Here is a 13,523-nt window from a genome sequence, read left to right as displayed (position 1 = left end):
GGAAAGAGTTAAAGTTAAGCATGCTTCCACGCATATTTGATCATCAATTCAACAGTTGCACAATATAAATGTTAATTTATAAATTATATGAATGTTGTTTATTAAAATAAACACCACAGTCTTAAATCATATTTTCATTGTGTCTTTGCTGCGTCTGTGTTGGTTGGGAACTGCGGTCTGTTGCAGCCACACTTGATTCTGAGGAACTACTTTGTTTGGCGGAAGAATAATATTTGTACTAATATAATTAAAACTTATTTGTATTTATTTTATGAAATCCTGCTATGCATATGAAGTAACCGTTTTATAAAAGCAATAAGCCCCGCAAAGCAGTGGGGTTACAGTGCATTTTATAACAGCTAAGGGGGTTTTAGGCAACGGGTTGGGTTCGCCCCTTTTTGACCCAATGCTGGGTTGAATATATCCAGCATTTTTAAGAGTGAAGCTTCATTTCAGATTCATGAATTGAAAACAGTGGCTTTTGATTTCTTATTGACGCTCAGCATATAGCATGTAAAAATCACATTACCATACTAACAATAACATAGTGTTTTTAGCATCCATGTCAGTTTGGCTAAACATTTACAAAACGAAACTTCTACTCAAAATTGTGTAAATATTCATGTTTACGAAAAAAAGACATTCATTATTAATTTCATAGATGCATCAACTGTATACATGCATTTAGATCCACCGATTATTTTAAATTCAATGCTGATGACTTTTAAAGATGTACAAAGTATAAAAATAAAGGGCCAGACACCAGCACTCAACAGTGAAACATTTATGATGCTTTAAAGCACAAACATTTGAAAAGAAAAAAGCTGGGAGTATAGGCCACTGAAAAATCCTCAGTACTGAAACCATGCCTTACTTTGTTGCCATTTTTTATACTTTGCATGGACAGTAATTACAGCTTTTGCTCTTAATGAAAGAAAAAGTTTAGAAAATGAAAATATAGTTTTTGACATTGCAGATTTTTGACATTGCAGTCATTTTCACTTATAATAGTGCATCACTATAAAGTTACGTTACAGACTCAGAAATGCCATATCTGTGCATACTAATTTTCATACATTCAAAGCATGAAGTGATTCATTCTTTTTCAGATGAGCTCATCCAGGGTGTCTAATTTGGTGACTCAGTAAGAATGCATTTCTACAGACAATTTAGGCCTTCATTCAACCATACTAATGAACACAAAGATCACACATTTTCATGTGCAGATTGAGGCTGTATTCATCTCGGATGACTTTAAAAGGATCCTCTGTGAGTAAAGCTTGGGTTAATGCTAGGGTTGGATCACATGATCACTTCCTTACTTTGTCTTTTGTCATTTGGGCTATATTATATTTTACTTATTTCAGGAATGATGAAGGCAATTTTCTTAGACATCCTTCCACCGTATGTGCTTTCATCATTTCCAGCCTTATAAAACAGCATGTTACCTCACACCCTTTGTTAATGGATAAATCAGTGGTGCTGATCTAATTGTTAGTAATGGCAGGAAACAGATGCATTAGGAATATTCCTTCTCTCCTTTTCTTTTACAACAACAACAACAAGGGTCTATAAACAGCCTGCTCTCTTATTTAACCCGTTTATTACGTGCAGAAGTTTGCGAGCATGCTGCATAATTCAGTAGTATGTTGATATATTTGCCTTTATACACCCATATATGTGTAATTTGAGTGTTATAGAGTAATGATGGTAGATGTTAGCATTGCAACAAATGAGTAGAAGCGTAAATGTTTTATTAATGTGTTTAAAATGCCCAGCCTATAGTTTTTGAGTGGACATAAACTGTATTTGGCTTTGGGAAACATGGCCATGGACCAGAAAATATACTGTTAGTACAAATCATCATTGTATTTGTGTCCTAAACATTTCTGGCTAACAGCCTTGAGTGTTTTCTTTTGACTATATAAATGCAGTTCATGCCATTTGATAAAGTCAAAATGTATTTTAAAAAGCACTTAAAGATTAGTTTTATACGATACAAAAGCTTTATACAACCTGCATTCACATTTTCCAGCATGAGACAACACCGTACAGCAATTCGAATTATAATTGCTAACATTACAGCCATGCAAACAATAGTGGCACATTACTGAAGAAAATTAAGATTGCCAGAACACATAGTGTTCACAGTTATTCATTCATTTCAAAACAAAAGTGTCCAGTAAAAAGCAAAAAAATATAATAACTATCAATTATCTAACATGAAAAGCAATGCAGCTTTTTGTGCATAATAAATGTGATATGGAGGTGTAAGTTCTTTTGCTTCTGAACTAATGAAGAAAAATATTGTCGTTCAGTCTGTTGCCTGGGGAACAAGCTCAGCACCAGACATTTATTGATGACCAATAACACCAGCTGAGATTTAATAGAGATGTTGAAGGTGATGCCTCTTTCCGTGTCAATCATCCTCCTAAATCTCAGGTGATATTGCTTGTTTGGTTAGCCTTTTCTGAGCTATATAAAGACTGTTCTGTCTACAAGAAATAAATGTTGTTGCACCATAATCTCTCGTTATGTTTTTTTTTTGTCGAAAGGTTAGCATAGAAAATACGACAAAAAAAATATTTTCAAATATAATTTAAACATATTTCAAAATATACAAAAAATGGCCAAAAACATATGTGCTGAAATATATTTTGAAATATGTTTACAAAAAATAATTTTCACCAATGTATTTTTTATAAATTTTTTGTATATTTTGAAATATATTTTAAAAATAAATATATTTCAAGCATTTATATTCACATGCACAAGAAAAACGTTTGAAAAGGTAAATATTAAATATATTTTCAACTGCAAATATATACATATCATCTCATATTTTATACTTTCTTATACATTTTATAGTTATACTTTAAACATTTTATTCAAACTTTTATATTTTTGACAGGAAAATAAATTTTTTAATAGAAGGTGACGCGATATGTGCGGTGTCGCGATTATGCGTCTGGTCGGAACTTTACTTATGGTTTCTGTTTGTTTAATGGTCCGACTAGTTGCTAAACTGAACTTTTGAACAAGTACCTCGTCTAAAATAACAAATGTTTTGGTTTCCTAGGTAATATACGTGTTGTTTATTTTGTTTGTTATAGGCTAAATAAACTACTTTAAAAGGACTTTGTTTTTATTTATTCTTAGCTAAGTTTACCGGAAGTTACGTGTGTTCTAGAGCTGATGATCTTTGCCCGAACCCGACGGGAGCCGACGGGCTCGGGCGGGTTCAGGCTTCATTTCTAACATTTTACACGGGCTCGGGCCGGGCTCGGGCTTGCGCTCCGGCTTTGTGAGGTAAATGAGCGGTCAAGTTCAATGCTGCTGGATGCACTATCACCCAGACAGCAGACGACTCTGGGCCGGATCCGCTCCGGATCTGTGCCGAAGTCAACAGCTCTGGCGCTGATCCGGTGCCAATCCGGCCAAGAGTCGTCTGCTGTCTGCGCGCTGAATTCATTTACAGAGGATTTAATGATTTCCCTCATCAAAAACATGTAGCCTAATCTTGGTGAGTAGGTTTTTCAATGTATAACTAAATATGAATCAAGTCTTTAATACATAATTTAGACAGAGGATATAGACTAATGTTGGCAGTAATGGAGAGAAGTGCCGACGCAAATCGCGCGGAGCCTTTCTCTTAATTTCGTTATTGCCAAATACCCATCTTAATTCAGAATGTATTATCTATATATCTATATTTAATTCGTTAAGAAATAATAATTTTATTGGCATATTTATAGTGTATTGCATAAGCCTATTTAGAATGAGATGTTACAATGTTACAGATGACTTATTTTATTTCTTTGTTTCAACTTCCAAGTGGCATGTAGATTATTAGTCATGAATAAATAATGTTAAAACCTGTGTAAATTTCTCATTCTTGACAAAAGCTGTGTTAGTGCGCACATTTAAATAATGTCGGCAAACGGGTTCGGGCTTTTAAAAAGCTGTCAATCTAAATGTACGTTCGGGTTCGGGCTGCATTCTGTCGGGCTCCGGACATTTCGGGCCTAACTTTTAAGGCCCGATTACAGCTTTAGTGTGTTCCACGAAAGCCGCTTGTTTATGTTGTTACTGCTTAAACCATAAAAATTTGAAATGTAAAATTTGAAATGTAGGCCTATTTGTTGCCACCTGAAATACATTTTAAAATATATGTTAATATATGAAGGTTGAAACTAAATATATTTTCAAATAAAAAATGTCGGTGTATGAATGTGTGAGTGAATGGGTGAATGTAAGGCAAAATTGTAAAGCGCTTTGGATGGCCATTAGGCTATGAAAACGCTATATAAATGCAGTCCATTTACCATTAACCATTAAAAAAAAAACAATTAAGCTTTACTTCCTACAAAATGTATTTAGCATATTTTTAAAACACATTTTTGGCCAAATAATTTTTTTTTGCAGTATGGGAAGGACAAATAACGAAGCAGATACAGCTCTAAACAAAATATAAACAATGACAAACACTAGACAAATACTGCTGAACACAACCAAGACTTTGCAATTTCAGACCATGTATAAGATAAAAAGGAATTTGATAGAAATGAAAATCAAAGTGACAGAGTCGATGCTCAAGCAATATTTATAATGTATCATTGTCTGTATCAGAAGGATTTAGTAGATGAGAGGGATAAAAAGCTAAAGACTGGAGATTGCACAAATTGTGATGGAAAATTTAATAGAAAACGCCAAATTGCAAGCACTTTGACATTTCCTAAAGATCCTTATCTCTCCAGCAGGGGGCACATCAGTGATAAAGTACCAAATCAACACATCAAAAGGTGGCGCTAGAGAGCCATATTCAGCTCCACTGTTCCACAGCTCTTCTGCTCATATTGTCAATAATGATCGTCATGTTGTCAATCAATCATTACATATGTCCTATAAAACATTTCTAAGAGTAAGTACCTCTGATTCTATAATGTGAATGATATAAATAGTAAGATAGGATGAATGACTAGAATGACTTTTTGCTCTACCAAATAAAATTTTTATCTACTCTATAAAAAAACTGCCAAGTGTACCTATAATGTACAACAGTAGGAAATGAGTTGCAGCTGAGATTTATTGAAGCATTGCTCTGATTAAAATAAGCAGTCGTTAACCTCAGACATGAGAATGGGAACTGAGCTCACAGCTTTATTGAGCTGTAAGAGATACACATGACCTGCTGATCCCAGCAAACATCCATCATAGTACAGTGGGTGTGCAAATCAATAGCATTTTCACGAACCATTCACCCATAAATATATGTTAAGGTACACAAAACTATATACACATCCACAAATTCAAATATAATTAATTTACCAATGCAAATACTGCAATTAAAAACAAATAAATATCTGTAATTGAAGACTTAGTAGTTACAAATCTATATATAAAATACACAGTACTGTGCAAAAATCTTAGGCCATGCCAGAATTAGGTTTGTTGTTTTTTTGCAATGTTATAGTGATCATATAATTGTTTTTCAGTCTCTTTAAAATAATACATCCAGAAAATACAGGAAATGTGTATATAGTATTAAAAACTGTATAAAAATGTAAACTGATGTGTCAAGTTTTTAGGGTAACTCCCCTTCCACTTGAGCAATAGCCGGAAAACTGCAGGATCTCTTAGGCCTAAATAAAATTAAATCCTAATTTCTAATAAAAAAAAAGTCTTTTTACTTCATTCTGCTCAAAAACGCTTAAGTGCCAAGAGAGGTCACACTAAACACAGATGATGCCTTAAGAAGACATTTAGTCCTGAAAATTTTTTTTTTTTTTGTACATATTTCCTGTATTTTCTGCTTGGATCTTAATAAAATAGATTGAAAAATAAATATGGATGGACATTAAAACTTCTAAAATAACTAATAATAATAATAATAAGTCTGGTGGTGGTGGCCTAAGACTTTTGCACAGTACTGTATATGATATTTGCATTGCACTATTTAATTTGGCAATTAATTTACTTGCTAGCAGTATACTTAGCAGAGGCAGACACTATACTTGAGTACTTTGAGTAAATTTTCCAAGCATCTGTGCTTCATCAAAGTGTTTGTCTTGGGAAAAAATTACCTTACTTTACTAAAAAAATGTTCACTACATTCTAAAGCATAGAATCATACTGTTTATTCCTTTTATATTGCATATTAAAATTGATTTAATACATAATTACATAAAAATTGTGTACTTTTACTTTATTGAGTAAAAAAATACTAGATGTTTAATGTACTTAAATATTAACCAAAACCTTGAAATGATGAAATGTAGTGGAGTAAAAATACTATGCTTTGAAATGTATGTCTTCCAAAGAAAAACACTGATAAAATACGATGTAAGTACAACAGGGAGATGTGTGTAACGCATGTATCATTTATGCAAACACAAACATTCAATGTAATACGTATGACATCACAATTAAGAAGCATAGCTGTCATTATATAACAGTAAATTTACACACTTGGCATACGCTTACACTGCATTCATTGTATACCTTTATATAAGCATGCATGGGAATTAAACCCTCAGTTTTGAGTTGCTAACCTAATGCTCTACCAGTTGAGCTACAGAAACACTTAACACGATTCATGTCTGACTCTGCATTCTGTCAATGGATATGTGATGAAATGTCATTGACATATCAAAGATTAGGGTCTGTAAAAGACATCTTCTGATGCTGTTCCTGTATTGCTCACGGTGAAGCATTGCATTAGCAGTGCAAAATGTCATAGGTTCGAACCCAGAGAACACACATACTGATTAAAAAGTACAGTTTGTAATGCATTGCAAGTCACTTTGGATAAAAGCATCTGCCAAATGCATAAATGTATTTAGTCTTAAAAGAATCAAGGATATAGTGAGCAAAGAAAGCACAGATGATACATAAAGATGCAGTGTTATTTAATATTTAATTTTTAGGTATTTAATCTGAGTGGAATGTCAGTATACAGTTTTTTCCAGACGCTAGGACACATTTCTCAATACTTAGGTCACTTTTGCAAAACTCCTCACACAGTGAGCACAACAGAAGTCTATGTGGGCTAAATTGAGGATCAATTATCATTGGCACAAAATGCATTCAATGACTACATCTCTCAAATTTCATGAATTCTTTTCTCACTCAGACACAACAACTGCCAAAACTCTTTACACACAAGCCAATTTGCACATGCTTACATACTGTTTTCAAAACTGTTAAACTTATGTTCAAAACAATAACATAATACAAAACTAAATAAGACAGCAGTTTGCTACATTTCTACAGTAATATTTTAATGAAATATATTTTAAATCTTAAAAATAAATGCTATAAAACAATTGGCCAAATGGAGAAGACAGAGTAGATTAGCATTACTATTGTATCTGTGTGTATACAAATTCTTGTATTTTGGAATTATTCAGTGCAAAAAAATAAAAATAACTACTTAAAATATTGAAGAATTCTGCATCATGTCTGATTCATTCCAGTAACATATATTGCAGTGAATTATAAACCTTGTATAATGCTACATGTTGTTAGTGTTTTTTAGGTCGTTCTTTTGTGGGTGACAAAGTGTGTTTGTCGGCTGTCAACCTTTGCTAGTGTTCTGGAAGAATGAGTTGATTTGAGACCTGAATAAAGTGTTTTGGTAGTTGTAGTGCATTTTGAATGTGAAATGAACTGCTTTGCCAAGCTAAAAGTTTGTTAGGAGAACTGTGTGAAGAGTTTTGCAAAAGCGACCCAAGCACTGAGAAACGTGTCCTAGCATCTGCAAAAAACCTTAAAACAAATACCTCATTATCACTGTACTTCCCTACCGAGTTACTTATAACTGTTATTTCACCATCCATTGTTATGAGAATAACCACAGACTGATGCTTTGCTTTGCTTATCTCAGCGCAGCAGTGCAGTTGATAGGCTTTTGTGGTCTTTATGGCACAGGAGTCATTCACTGGTCCTGCTGTCTAAACGCCCTGGGCAGTTCCTCTTCACTCTCTTCTCCTTCACTTCCGTCATTCTTCACCCCCGATTCCAGGAGCATATGTCACTTAGAAGTGCTCTGCTAATTAGAGGACTCTTTTGTCTGTGGATTTCTTCTCTCTCTCTGCTCTTGCTGTTGTTTGTATTGTCACTGGAGTATCTGTAGGAGTCCTGCCGTCCCGACAGAAGGTTTTTATTGGACCCTTAATGAGTTTACTTCGGGTGGTCTCCTCTGCAAATCTGCACCTTTCATTCTCTGCCCACAGTGACGAAACCAGATATTGGACATCAGACCCTCTTATCGCTTCAGTTCAGGGTGCTTAAATGTGTGTATATGTCTGCGTGTGTCCAGATTTCCAGCTCTGTTAAAAAGAATAAAGCAATTTATCCAAGACATTTGTGCCAAATACTGCACATGAACAGATGTTTGATCATACACTCACAAAAAAATAAAACGGTCAGCGAATGGTCCCAAGCTGTCACTGGAGCAGTATACTTTAAAAATGTCCTACATAGACATGTATACATTTGGCATCTAATATGTACTCTTTAGGTGCATAGGTGAACTTTACCGCCCTACACAGCTACGGGAATGTTTTTGATCATATTTTTACATTTACGAATTTGCAGTATACATTTTTTAGCATATAAATTCCCTTGTAATCAAACCTATGACTTTTGTACCACTAATGCAATATACAGAGAAAATGCAGTGCTGTGTGTTTAGCCATCACGCAAAAGCATATGCACGTGATCATACATAAGCTGAACTGTCAACGGTGCTGACTTGATATTTGAATCTCTTGGGAAAGTGGCACGTGTGCCATATCACAACTAGTAAATAAGTACTGACCGCACTGACCCTGCCCTGGCATTCTCTGGGGTCATCTCTCCTACAGCACCTGCTCTTTGAAATAAAGAGATCAACTGAGGTCGCGACCCGTGTGTATCAAACACCTCTGAGGGTCAAAGGTCAACCATTGACCGGTGTGGTTGTCCCATGGTGACTTTGATTGTCGGCATACTTCTGTAAGGAGTCCTGGAAGCACTTACTTTTCTCATTTGTTGATTGGACCGATCAGAAGCTCTTAGCAACACTTTGTTGAGTATAAAAGAAATCTGTACACCTGCTACATTTAAAAAGTATTTGGACTTTTTCGTATCAATGATTTGATTCAGTTAAATTATAATAGATAGCAAACTTTGAGTAACAAAGCCATGAATGCATTTAAACAAAAACTCAAAAGCAACAAACTAGCAAATACATGTCTGCAAAAGGTAGGTGAGACCAGGCACAAGTGTCACACTTTTTACTCCAGTGAATACTTGTAAAATAATTTTTATTAGGTCCATTTTTGTATAGGTACATACAAAAAATATATTTATTTTGGAAAAGTATATACACTGTAAAAAAAATAATACACTGGATTTACTTAAAAATATATATTTTTTTGCTTTAAAAAGTGGATGCATTTTTTGCATCCACTTTTTAAAGCAATTTTAAACAATTGCATATATTGTATATTTGTATTTATTTAAATATTAATTATTATATAATTTAATAATATTAATTATTTAAAATATTTTTAAGTAAATCTAGCCTTTATTTTTTCAGTGTGGTTTCATTAAAAGCCATTAGCAAGTTGTCACACTATATGTGGGAAGTGGAAGTTATCACAATAAAAGCTACAATTTAACATATTATGTTATGATGTGATGAAAATTTAAGTTTCAGGAAATGACCTTATGAAACATAAACAAATCCACTATTTCAAAAAATAAATGTTGTGCATTGTTAAACATTCACAGCATTTTTGTCAAATCAACATATATTTTTATGTTACTTTAACTAAAATGTATTAGTTATGTCAACTTTTTTAAGCCAAAACTTAGTAGGTTGAATTGACTTGCAAAACCAAGTTGTTTTAACTTTGTGCTGCATTTTTTATGTAATAAATGGTAACACTTTACAATAAGGTTGTATTTATTAATATTAATTAAAGCATTTGCTAACATGAACAAACAATGAGCAATACTTAAAGCATTTATTAAATTTCAGCTCATGTTAATTTCAGTAATACAAATTAAATCATGTAACTGTTAAGATTAGTTGATTCACAATAAACTTTTTTATACCTCCTTCAAGTACACATATGGCTTTATATGTTAAACCCAATAAAAAATTGTGTTAAAATTTTTTTGTTTGGATGACAGAATTTATGTAATTCATTTAATTTAATTTTTAAATCAACATACAAAGTTGCTGCTGGAGAAACCACACATTGTATACTTTTGAGTAGACCCTTATAAACACTAGCAAAACATAAAGGGAAGGAGATGTTAATACCCTTAATGTTTTACATCTGATAAATGAATTTAAATATATAATTGCTTAGCCTTTTGTGAATGGCCTCCCCAGTGATTACTTTGAACCGCTATTATCTAAAAAGTTGCAGATGGTGACTGAGTATGGATATTTGAATAGGAATTTCCAGCCAGTCAGCTGTGCATGCTCACAATATCCACCAATTTAGCCTTTGTAGTGCTGGGGAAAGCAGTCTCACCCCCTCCAATGTATGTACCTTCTATACTATTTGGGTCATTTGCATACAGATGTCTAGTCAGCTCCATTTTAGGCCTGAAAAGGAGGGAGGGCTGCAGCCCTAGCAATGAGGCTTTCTAGCCTGTAATTTTCAGACATATTTCTTAGTACCATGGCAACTGTTTCGAACACCGGGCACAGGTGCCATCTTAAATACAAAGGCTATTTTGTGAGAAATGGTGGGGGCCATTTGTATCAAATCACTAATTGAGCATTGAAAGTGTATTAGCACCACTCAGATCATTGAATTTAAGAGCTTGATGACACAGAATTGCATAATGGACAGACTAAAAGCCAAGACTTGTAGAGCAATGCTACAGGACCTCTGTAGTCACATGAGGGAATTTATCATCTATGGGTCAAGATGGTCAATGTAGTATGTGAATTAGTAGTAAGGGAAATTGTGGGGACAAGTGGAGCAGAGATTTGGGATGAGATTGTATTAGGAGAGAGAGAGAGAGCACAGGATGGATAGTGTGACAAGCGCTTGTGTCCTGTTCAGCTACTTTTGTCTTATTCTTTCATTGACACAAAAACTATACTTCAGGACAGCTGCGAAGCTGATTTTCTCTGAGCTTAGCTTCATAGCTGGGTGATTCTCACGAAATCCAGATTTAGAAGGTGTCCAGCATCAGAATTTTTAAAAAGCCCTTGAAGCCAATTTTTTTTGCACATATAAGATTACGGTCTGAACTTACTATAAACATTATTTTTTAAAGGATTTAAAAAATATTTCCTATAGAATTATTTACATTTTTTAGATTATCATTATCAAAAATTATCATTACCGCAACATGATATTACATTAAATATATGAATTTACAAACTCGTGTTTCGGTAATGAGAACTAAAAAGTTGTCTAGGTATATGACAAACAAAATTTCAACTTTTATCTGGAGAGAAAAAATAAGAACTGCTTATCTGATAGCCATTTGAGTGTCACAGTAAATTATGTCCCTTCCAACAAATTTTTTATTTGAAAATGTGCATTGAGGGCTTAAACAATGATTGAAAATTGTTGCGGAGGACGAGAAAATTGGTCTTGGACACATTTATATTTCTTATTATTGTCTCTACATTTACCAATGATCACCAAATACCACATGTTTCTTTACTGTAAATGTTTATAGTCTAACATGCACTGAAGCTTTTTTTTTTTTTTTTTTAGATTTTTTAATTATAAATATTTCCATGTCAAAGAACCCAAATCCAGTCATGGACACGTTGCGGTAATGAAAATGTTCCCCTTAAATGTGGAAAAACAACAAAATAGGTTTCTATGATGTCATTTGCAATCAAGTGCAAAATAGTACATAAAGAGATGTTTGTAATCGAATGCTTCTTATTTTGATACTCTTACTTTACATTTACTTTTTTATCAAAAAGTTTCATGACACCTCATGAGTCTAATTTCGCAAAAATCACCCATCTATTATGACAAAGAATATAGGCCACTTTCCATTACATGACTGTAGTGAGTAGTTTTCCAAAACTTTCCAAAAATTTATTTGTATCAACATACAACCATGTAAGGTTTTTTTGTATGCAAAATAATAAGTAATTTGCACAATAATGTCTTTATAGTCTAACTTATTATTTTAAATGGCATTAAAATGTTGATTTAAATATTTAGACATTAATCAGATTTTCAGGCATTGTTAGCAGAAAATCCTGAACCTTTTTTTTTATATATAGGTCAGCTACTTTAAGCGATACCATGAGGAAAATCTAAAAAAAAATGTAAATGTACACAGAGAACTGTGTACTATTAGTAGTGAGTAATTAATATTTTCGTTTTTTCACATCTAAACTTTAGTTGTTTCATCTCTCTGTCCCCTCCCCCTTTTTTTCTCCCAAGATCCTCAAAAAAGCAGACTAGCTGCTTTTGCCTGATATCGCCCTCCAGGGTGACAGCTGTGCCAAGAAGTGCTTCACCACACACACACACACACACACACACACACACACACACACACACACACACACACACACACACACACACACACACGTACGCACAAAGACTCTCGCTCAGTGGCCTGGAAATCACACTCTAAGCTCCGCCCTTAAGTGTGGTCTGCCATTGTTATTGTAATGGGGCAGTGTGTATGTGTCTAGAGATGGAGAGTGAGTGGATTTAGGCTCATAGTCCCTGAAGTAGACATATTGCACATACATTAACAGAAGTTTACCCACAACTCAACATAAAGCTACTAAAGCACCCACATTTTTACATAATAATACATGTTTATTATCTTCCATTATGAATGAAAATAATTCAAATAATAAATCAAAGCAACATATAATAATGTTATTAATGATTAATTATAATCATGTTTAATTCTCTATCATTAAAGTAAAGCAATCAGTACTTAAAACGCAATGATCTCACATGTTCAAAAAAAAAAAACTTTTGCGATGAGCCATGATGACGAGACCATGCACACTCATCATGCACTCTAAAACTACTCTCAGATAAACCTCTAAAAGCATTTCACACTTCCTACAGGCTTGGTGTCCACTAATAGTGTAGATGCCTTAATAAGCACCAATGGCCTCTTCTATACATCTAATGGTCCCCCTCCTTTCCCTGGCAACAGCAAGTTGGTGGTTAAGGGGGGGGGGGGCTCTCAGCATCATTATCAGCAGGTCCATCTGTCATGGGGGGTAAGACTTCAGCTCATGTGAAGAGGCCTACGTGCTCCAGCAGTAACCCAGCACATATGCCTTCACACTGGCCTGACAGTGGAGAGAGTGGGGGAGAGGTGCACCAGACAGCACAGATTGAGTTTTGGGAGAGAAAGAGAGTGCCTGGACTGAGGGCATGAGGTTTCATTGATTAACTGATACACTGATTTATAGACTGTGGGATTTTTGGGGATATTTAAAGAAAGATGCCAAAAACTTTAGAAAAAATTGTTACAATAAAATTACATAAAGATCTTACAGTGTATAT

General features: G+C 34.1%; 1 long non-coding RNA gene across 2 annotated transcripts in view; it reads right to left on the bottom strand.

Moving 5' to 3' along the window:
* Window positions 1–5,892: 5,892 nt before the first annotated feature.
* LOC129431177 (uncharacterized) overlaps window positions 5,893–13,523 on the bottom strand; it is a 28,420-nt gene continuing 20,789 nt past the window's right edge. For both annotated transcript variants that reach the window (XR_008639753.2, XR_008639754.2), the window contains exon 5: window positions 5,893–8,330. This is a non-coding gene — a long non-coding RNA (uncharacterized lncRNA). The remainder of the gene's footprint in view (window positions 8,331–13,523) is intronic.

This window comes from Misgurnus anguillicaudatus, chromosome 13, assembly GCF_027580225.2.
Source record: "Misgurnus anguillicaudatus chromosome 13, ASM2758022v2, whole genome shotgun sequence".
Taxonomy (NCBI): domain Eukaryota; kingdom Metazoa; phylum Chordata; class Actinopteri; order Cypriniformes; family Cobitidae; genus Misgurnus; species Misgurnus anguillicaudatus.
This window is presented reverse-complemented; position numbering and strand designations above follow the sequence as displayed.